Raw genomic sequence first — 9,905 nt, forward strand, 5'->3', positions numbered from 1 at the left:
TCTGAGGATAGAGGGTGTTGTAAACTGAAAATATTATAAAATCTTGAAGCAAATTTGTAATTTTAGGATAAATAAATGAAAATTAACTTGACTTGACATGTGGATGAGGATTTCTAATCCTTTAAGTAAAAGTGAAGTAATGTAAAAAATACTTAATTTCTATTCAGTCTAAATCTACTAAGGCTGTAGGAGCTTAAACCAGATGCGAAAACCGCAGAATAAACCATAGTTCAAGTCAAAACACTAAATATAAATATATATCAACCTGTCATTTCATGCTGTTATGAAAAAGAAAAGTACTTTTCAAAGCTTTTGTGTTGAGACACATAGTTGTATTACATAGAGCAGAAGAATTACATTCGACTCTAATCAGTGACTGTTAATTGCAGTTGACAGTTCCTTATTTTACAGTGACTTATGCCTGTGACGTGACAAAATCTGGGCATGATGTAGATTTTCTAAAGCCTGAAAACAAAGGTAAGGAGTAGACGCAGAAATCTTATGTCTTCTCAGACCGAGTAAATTACTATATGCCAAAAGTTAAATATACTGAATTTTTGCTCAAGGATGCTTAAAAGTTAAAGTACAACAACTTTAATATGAATATTATAAGTATATTATTGTGTAAGCAGCAGATGGTTTAGTTGGTTAAAAGTGAGGTACAACTATAACCTGCTTTAAGTGTGAACTATAAATTATGACTAAAATAATCAGATTAAAACTGACACATTAACTAGCTAACATGTAACATTTTAATCTTAATACATGTGATGTAAAAAGCATAATATTCCACACTGTTTAAAGGATTAAATACTGATTATAAGTAATGCTCATTCTATGACATTACTATTTCATACTTTTCATTAAAAGGTCATTTGTTTTTGCAGACCTCTTTTGTTTATGTCTTGGTTGAGAAGACTAAAAAATATAGTTTCAACTTTTAACAGCCCAATATTGTGTTTTTAATTTTTTTTTTTAGATTCAATGAACTAATAAATGTTCCCAAAAAATCCTCACAAAAATCAGTTAATGATTTCACCTCTAAATTCTGTGCTTATTATACTTTTTCTGCTTTTTACTGGTAACTGATCCTCATTCTCCAAAAGCTAGAAGAACTGCTGCTTCTTACTTGAGTAAATGCACTTGTGCCTCCGCTCCCGATAATGACATTTGTTTCCATCCATCGCCACAGCCTGAGGCTCTTGTGCTCATCTGCAAACCAGCAAAAATACTGAGCCTCCATTTCCAGGGAGGAAGATCAATAATACAGATACATCTTGCAGATATGACTGTCAGGTAAAGCCACTGTGACTGTGGAGCTGATGCACACAAACACACACAAACACACACAAACACACACCTGGAGATACAATGGGCCTGTCAGAGGTAAACACATGCACAGGGATATCGTCTGTTCACTCCTGCTCATCTGGCTCTAATTTCAGCTTCTGCTGAATTGGCCTCATGAAAGGAGAGGAGAATTTTAACTAGAATCAAATACTGTTCCTCCTGCTGCCTCCTCTTTTACCCTTTACCATATATATTAACTGCACAGCTGAGGTAAATACTGATGACTGGATCTGACTTCTACTTAAAACATTTACAGACTTGGTTTTTAGATGCCATATGATGGACTTGCAGAAATTTTGTCTTGCAGCATTATCAGATTTCTATGTTTTTTGTAGTTGTAGAACATTTATACTGATATAAAACCTTAAATTTCGTATATTTATTGAATGAATATCTGAAATGCATCTTTTTTTTTTTTTGCATCTACTGTAAGAATGTCCTCTAATGTTTTTTTTCCCTGTAAAGCTCAGCTGTTAACCCTTTAACCCCTGACATGTCTGTGGTGAGCATTCTGAATGTATGATTTGTTTTAAAAATTCATAAAAATTCAACCATTTGCTCAATGAGAAAAAATTCAAAACATGCTGATTGAATAGATCTTGTTCTGTCCATAGACAGCTGTGTACAGGGGGTGTACTGAGCATGCTCAGTACACCCCCTGTTGCCTGTGGAATGGCGGGCAAAACACAGAGCAGTGAGTGAGACCGACTCGCTATAAAAATAGACGATTTGGGCTTCTTTTTTTTTTTTACACCGTTTTCCTTGGGATTTTTTTTTGTTTTTGTTTTTATATTTTTTTGCAGTGTTGTGATGATTTTCCTTTTTTTTTTTTTTTTTTTTTTTAATGTGTTTTTAAAGACTTTTGACCATGTAACTGCTTTTTGGAGTTCAACCAGGTGTCAAAAAGCAGCTCAACTGATTTAGAGAAAAAGAGCCCCAAAACAAAACCTACTGGGCCAAAATTCAAATACTTGCTGTTGTTCACAGTTCATGTTCAATAACCTAAACGGTACATGGACTGCACTTATACAGCGTATTTTCTACACCTTCATGGCGTACAAAGCGCTTTACAACGCCTCACATTCACGCACACACTACACACACTAGTGGGCAGCGGCTGCCATGCAAGGCACTGCCAGGCCCTACTGGGAACGATTCTGGGTTCAGTGTCTTGCCCAAGGACACTTCGACATGTGGATAATCAGAGCTAGGATTTGAACCGTCGACCCTTCGGTCATTGGACGACCTGCTCTACCAAGTCACAGCCACCTTCAAATCTCTTATTTTTGTAAATTCTGAGCGTCTTATTTCGTAAAACCTGTCAAACTTCAATTCCTCTCTGTCTTTTTCTGTTATTCCACCCTGTTTTGACCCTAAAACACACAGTAAAGCAAAACCACTGAAGAAAAGGAACACAAGCACATACTCACATCAGCTTTCATGACACTGAAACAGACACAAATTCACAGCCGCACGTTTACCTGAAATAATGTCTCAGGGGTTAAAGGGTTAACACAAATAAAACTTTAACTGATTCACATGAAAGCATGTCAACCAGAGGTAACAGAATGTACTTATTTTCATGTGGCTTTGTGACTGTAACAGATTAAACTGATTATCTCGAGCTAATTCCAGGCTACGTTGGCTGTTCATCAACTGAACTGACCTGTACATGAACTGTGTTTGACCAGCCGAATTAAAAAACGACTGCATATAGTGTACTGACGGGGAAAATACCCACAGCTAAGTACGTTTTGGTGCATCTAGGTTTAGTTTAAGTGATGTGATAAAAGTGGTTTCTGAAAAGTGAAGTCAATGCAGTGGTGTTGAAATGTGCAGTAACTTCACTGTCCACTAGGAACTGCCTCCAACAGGCTTCAATACTCTTAGACCCGCATGTTAAAATGTCCAGATTTACAGATAAAATACACGTTTACAGCCTGGTGGGAAATAAATAGATTTATCGTCGATAAGGTGAATTTTTATCACCTGTTTAGATTACAATAAGTCCAAAAGTCATGTATAATTAACCCCAAAGGACCCAGTGTGACCTTCATGGCAGTTCCCAGATGAATTTTTCTCTTTATTTAACCTTTTGTAAGTGATTTATCACCATTTATTATAATATTATCCTCTGAATTTTGCATTTTTTCAAGTGAAGATCATTTATTTTCTTGTGCTTAATTAACTGATCATGTAGATGTTCATAAAAGCTCAGAGTAAAGTCAAAGGGTATTATATCAAAAAGAGAAAACTAAAGAAAAAGTGATTTTTTCTGTAAAATCTATCATTAACTGAACATATGGGTCATATCTGATGACCATGAAAAGATGATAAACTGTATTTTACACCAATTATTTACATCTATTAACAGGATTAGTGGATCAACAGTTTAGATCAGTAGATGCTTTTGGTCGACAGTGGATGTTTGGGTCTTTATGGGTTAAATAAAAAAGAGTAGCTGTTGTGATTGTGCTTTACCAGCAAAGCACCACTGCACGCCTGAACACTGCAAGTTGTTATTTTACCAAATAAAACTTATTTTTGTCAATGGTCAATGACAGGCAGCTCTGCTTTTGTGTAACTACTTAGTATGTTGTTATATATTTTTTAAGTGTTGTTTATGTCATGAGTACATCCACATGGAAAGTGAATATTATGAGGTGACAAAGCAGGGTTTTATGGATTTGGAACAAGGTAATGTTTTCTCGGTTTATGCATCATTTGTATGAAACAGACGTCAGGTGAATGCCAAACTGTTAATTTATCAGGTGTGTATGAATAATATACACATATAAACATAAGAAAGTGAAGGACAATGTAGGCAGCTTCTGTAACATGAACATTATACATTTAAGAGTCTGGTTTAGATCAGCGCTCATTGTAAAGCAGGGGTCTCAGACTCATTTTCTTTCTGGGGCCAAATTCAGGCTGATTTGATTTTAAGTGGGCCGGACCAGTAAAATAAAAGCAGAATAACCTATAAATAATGACGGCTTCAAATTTTTGTCTTTGTTTTAGTGCAAAAAAACCCAATTAAATTATAAAAATACTTACTTTCATAAACTATCCAAACAAAAAAGATGTGAATAACCCGAAAAAAACAGAAATTTCTTAAGAAAAATAAGTGCAATTTTAACCATATTATAACTAAACTTATCATTTCTACATGTGCATTATGGATTGGATCTACAAAGACACTAAACACTTAGTAACAGACAGAAAATTGGTCAAATTGTGCTTAATTTTCTTTAGACATTTCAGGTTGTTCGTATTTGTTCAGGTTATTCACGTTTTATTGTTAAAGGATAGTTTGTAAATGTAAGTATTTCCATAATTTAATGTTATTTTTTGCACCAAAACAAAGACAAAAATTTGAAGCTGTCATTATTTATAGGCATAGTGTAATATTATTTTTTCACATCAAACCGAGAAGAAAATATGGAGTCTTTTTTTTTTTTGTAGGTTATTATACTATTACTGTTTGACTGTAGATCATATTGGTCTGTATGTGGAACCTGAACTAAAATGAGTTCCACAGCCTTGACTGTGGAATTTTTGCACTTTGTAAATTCATCCCAGGGGAGATTGGAACCTTTGGCGGGCCGCATTTGGCCCCCGGGCCGCATGTTTGAGAACCCTGTTGTAAAGTGTCATGTGATAACTTTAAAATAAAATTTGATTAATTGATTGATTATACATGGACAGTGGACGTGGACCCAGTGGACTAGGACCCAGACGACACTGGATCAGACTCACAGGTGATAATCCAGATGATGCTGAATCCACTGTTTCTGTCAAACAAATATATTTTCATGCTGTTTTTTCATCTTTAGCTGTATTTATTTGTATTTAGTTATATGTTCTCTCAGCTCGCCTGCTCACAGCTCAGGTGTATGTAGTATGTTTACATTTCATGACTTAGACGTAAGTGTTATCAAACACAACTGTTGACTGTTCACAAGCGTTGACATTTATGAAGAAGCTGAGATTCCTTCTTTGCATTGAACTTTATACTGTATTACACCAACAGTGTTGTTTTCTTCTAATACGTTTCAGTTTGACCCCTTGTTCTTTTTCAGTCTCTCTTTTCATCCAAATATGGGCACTGGGCAAAAAAAGAAACAAACAAAAAACATGGTGACGGGTCTGTTGACATTTTAGCAGAACACAAATCAATGGGCAGTGGGTGATGTCAACATGGAGGTTTGTCTATTATTTATATCATGTGTAAAATGTGTGGCCTTTACCCTCATAAGAAAAGTCTCTTTTAACCATACAAAGGGTTGAGAACCTCTTTTTCAGTTAACATATGATTTCATGACAATCGTAATGATTTAACAATGGCATATTTACTGAATAACACTTTTTAAAATGTATTTATTCATTTATTTATTTATTTACACATTTTTGCTATTATTGTCGCTACCATAAAGTGATTCTGATGTTATGCAGTTGTAAAAATGTAGACTATACTCCAAATGAATTTAAAAAAAAATAGTAGTAGTAGTAGTAGTAGTAGTAGTAAAAGTAGATTACTTTTCTAATTTTATGACACTGAAGGTATTATTCATCTATATTCTTCACTGCAAAGAAAGCCTTCACATACCAATTGATTTCTGAATGAAAATAATGACAAATATCCCTGTTTTCTTTAGTTCTATAATTTCTTTGTGGTTCTGTAAATGGACTCAAACTGTGATTTATTTTCCACATATTCTGTACAAACTATTCCTAATGAGCTTCTTAAACAGTTACAAATTTGAGGAAAGATGTAAGGGTATCTTTCAGCTCCAGACAGTTTTGTTTTTCTATTTCTGTCCTAAAATGGTTCTTTAGATTGCGAAGGTTGCCGATCCATGGTCTATATGGTAAAGGGAGTTAAATCTAAACTAGACTAAGGTCTAACCATGAAGAGACAACTGCCCTGCCCCCCTTCCATTTTATCTGGATCCGCCATTATTTAATTATAATTTATGCCCCAATAAAAAAAAAAATAAATCTATCTGCTGAGTTTAAACAAGGTTCAAAATGACATAAAATAAAATACAAGCTAAAATAATACCATTTGAAATACCAGGATGTGAAACAAGTTAGAAATTGTTGAGATAAAAGCCATCAAACAGCTGTGGGCTAATTAAAACTGATGGTTACCACTGACGTAAATGTGTGCGTAACACATAGGAAACAGGGGCCCATAGCTGGGGCCAGTGGACCCCGTGGTTGACCCTCTGTTACTGGTATCTACAAACCTGTGAGGCTTTTGAATCAACCAAGAAGATATGGAATAGGTCAATCTACTCCATGAAAACTGTTTACAAAAGGTCAGAGGTCAGGACATTACACAAACATGAACTTGATTATACAAGAGAAAACGTTCATGTTCTGCCTGATGTTTAACGCCACATAGTCCAGAACTGACAGGACAGTGCGTAAGTGTGCATCAGCCGCCTCTGTTTGTTTTCATCTCACCTGAATCTGAAGGAAAACACTGAAAACCCCAGAGTCCTGTTACACGTGAACGTTACCTGAAACACACAGAGGGATGAGACTTCAGATTTAACTGCTTTGCTTCTACATTTGTTAATGACTGACCAGGAATGGAGATGTTTTTTTTTTTTTTTTTTTTTTTTGTTCCACCACCAACAAGATTATTCTGGTTGTGTTGTAAGATAACCATTATCAGAGTGTTCACAACATATCAGTACTGAGAAAAAAAGGAATGGAAAGATTTAACAAAAACCTAAAAACATGATTAAGATGTTCTGTTTCATTTGTTTTTTTTCTATGCTTCTAATATTTTGTTATATCTTTTTACAAAACATACTTAACATGTTAAATCATCTCTACATTTCTTTAACCTGGGTTAAATGCATATTGTCTTTCTTAGATGCAGTCTTAGATACAACTTCATTTAAATAGCTTATTTTACATATTTAAGGCCACTTTTCAGAGACTATGAAAACCATTTTGTTAGAATAATATTTAGAGAAACCACACAGCGGATGGTTCAAAATTAATTCCTTTTAATCTAAGTTCCCTGATGCAAGGACTGATACTTTATTTTTACATCTAAGTTACAGGCACAACCAGAAGGAAAGATTAATTACATCCTAGCAACTAAATAGATCACATATCAGATCTAAGCTGAGTAGTCAAGATGATGTTATCTAGTGAAGATCCTGCTGAGTGTGACACATGGGTGGGCTTTTAGTCAGTTTCAGTTGGATGTATCTACAAAAGCTAAAAAGAAAAAAAAAAGCATTATTTTAAAAAATAAAACTTCCTGTCCTGATAAATAAGTGTGAAACAGACAATTTTTGTGTGCTATGATTATTCCAGTGTGTTTTCTGGGTTTATATCTACCATATGTAAAATGATCTTTTATCTGTTATCTGCATCATAAACATAAATTCTGCTTAACAAAAGGAAAATCACTAAATGTTAAAATATTCCCCAACATATAAAACTGCAGGTACATCTGAGGGGGTGGGTCTGTCTGTTTTGTAGCTCACATGCACTGCCCGGCCTTATGGTGACACTAAATAAGCATTATGTGACAAAAAAGATGTCACAGCGAACATCTCCTGTAATCAAAACCAAAGGTGATGCGGTAAAATATTACACTGCAAAAATCAAAATCTCACCAAGTGTATTTTTATTCATTTCTAGTTAAAATATCTCATCACATTTAAAATAAGACATAATCACCTAAAGAGTAACTTTTCAGGGAGATATAAGAACTTATTTTTAAATTAAAACTCTCATTTTAAGAAATCTTACCAAGATAATTTTCACTTATTCCATTGGCAGATTTTTTTGCTTGAATTAAGCAAAAAAAATCTTGAGATAAGTAAAAAATCTGCCAGTGGAATACGTGAAAATAATCTTGGTAGGATTTCTTGAAATAAGATTTTCAAGATCTATTGTCTAAAAATAAGTTCTTATATCTCACTGAAAAGTTATTCTTTAGGTGATTATGTCTTATTTTAAGTGTGATGAGATATTTTGACTAGAAATGAGAAAAATACACTTGGTAAGATTTTGATTTTTGCAGTGTACATGTGCAACTTTTTTTTTTTTTTGGCCGTGCAGTATAGATAATAATGCTAGAGATAAAGTTGAAAGTTCACATCCTCTTGCCCTCTCACCCATAGAACAGTTGGGACCCTCAAAGCATAAAAATGATAACTTAACATCCTGCAATGAAGCCCACGAACACATGAAATAAACACTAAAGTCCTTGTGTATTACCTCATTTATAGTGATGTAATACCGTGCAGCTGAATTCAGTACACTGTATGCACATGAACTGATCCAAAATAAAGTTGGGGGGAAAAAAAATGTAAAAACTCCTTGGGCTCCACCTTTTGTCTGATTGGCTGCTTAAAAAATGTGTCATAAAGACCGATTATGAGTGTGTTTAAAAGTTGGGGGCCTGGGTTTGGGATGTGAAAGTCCATCAGACACAAACTCGACTGAACAGGCTGAGATAAATGTGGCCCCGGAGGCCTCCGAGGTGGTTAACACCTGTTTGTCTTTCCCCTGAGTTCAAGGGCACACAGTTTACCTCCACCTCCGTTCGTCTCCCTCCACGCCGCTCTGGTCACCAACCAGTTTCATCTGGATGAAGGGCAGTGCAGGCAGGCCCAGGTGAACCCTGCCAGTAAATGGTGATGACCTTTTATCGCTGCACTCACAGACTGTACAGTGTCGCACAACGAACAAATACAGTTGAACTGTAAAAGCTCAAAATCACTATTAATTTATTTTCACTTCCATGTTTACATTTAGCACACATGAAATGAAATACTATGTGCAGGATGGAGTTTGTTTGACCCTAATATAAAAGAATACATTTTAATCCACTGCATATTTAAAAAATACTCCTATTATAATAATTATTATTTTGCCAAGAGGTGATGAGTAGATATTAAGTCTTGCCCTCACACAAACATATACACCTTGACACCGAATGCAAAAAACAGAAAGAAATAAGTCTGTAGAAACATGGTGGTACAACATTGATGGCTCTGTAAATGTAATGACAAATATCAGTTCATATGTGCATTTAATATTTTATTCTGGACCTTTTTGCACATGCCTACATTTTTCTGTAGTATTTTGTGTTATATTTTTATACAGTCCTTTTTACACAAAAAAGCTGCTAAACAGAACAGTGCTGCTAAACTGATTTTCATTGGTCCTGTGACAGTGATGATAAAGACCTATTCTATTCTATTGTATTTTCTAGTTTATTTCAGTTGTATTTTACATTTTAAAGTATGCAGCCAATGTAGTGTAAATAGAAGTTGTAGACTACGTCCCTACTCACAAATAAAACATCTACATCCCTGTAAATTATACACAATAGACCTTTTATTTTCAGTTAAATTAAACATGGGATGAATCTTCAATCTCTTCTGTTTTACGCTTCATCATTCATTATTGTTCGCACTTATTTTCCTTTTATTTCTTTCATATTTGGTCTGTTTTAGCTGAAATGTTCAGCTATTATTCTGCTTTCTTGCATTTTTTGTTTTGTTTTGTTTGTT

The 9,905-nt window shown here is 34.6% G+C and overlaps 1 protein-coding gene across 1 annotated transcript in view; it reads right to left on the reverse strand.

The window, feature by feature from the left end:
- The window catches only part of LOC115433704 (S-adenosylmethionine synthase-like), a 29,235-nt gene extending 22,357 nt beyond the window's left edge, over positions 1-6,878 (reverse strand). The window contains exons 1-2 of the mRNA XM_030155164.1: positions 6,823-6,878; positions 1,130-1,212 (exon numbers count right to left, since the gene is read on the reverse strand). The gene's annotated coding sequence lies outside the window, so the exon portion shown is untranslated. The remainder of the gene's footprint in view (positions 1-1,129; positions 1,213-6,822) is intronic.
- Positions 6,879-9,905: the final 3,027 nt, after the last annotated feature.

Source organism: Sphaeramia orbicularis, chromosome 15 (assembly GCF_902148855.1).
Source record: "Sphaeramia orbicularis chromosome 15, fSphaOr1.1, whole genome shotgun sequence".
NCBI classification, from domain to species: Eukaryota; Metazoa; Chordata; class Actinopteri; order Kurtiformes; family Apogonidae; genus Sphaeramia; species Sphaeramia orbicularis.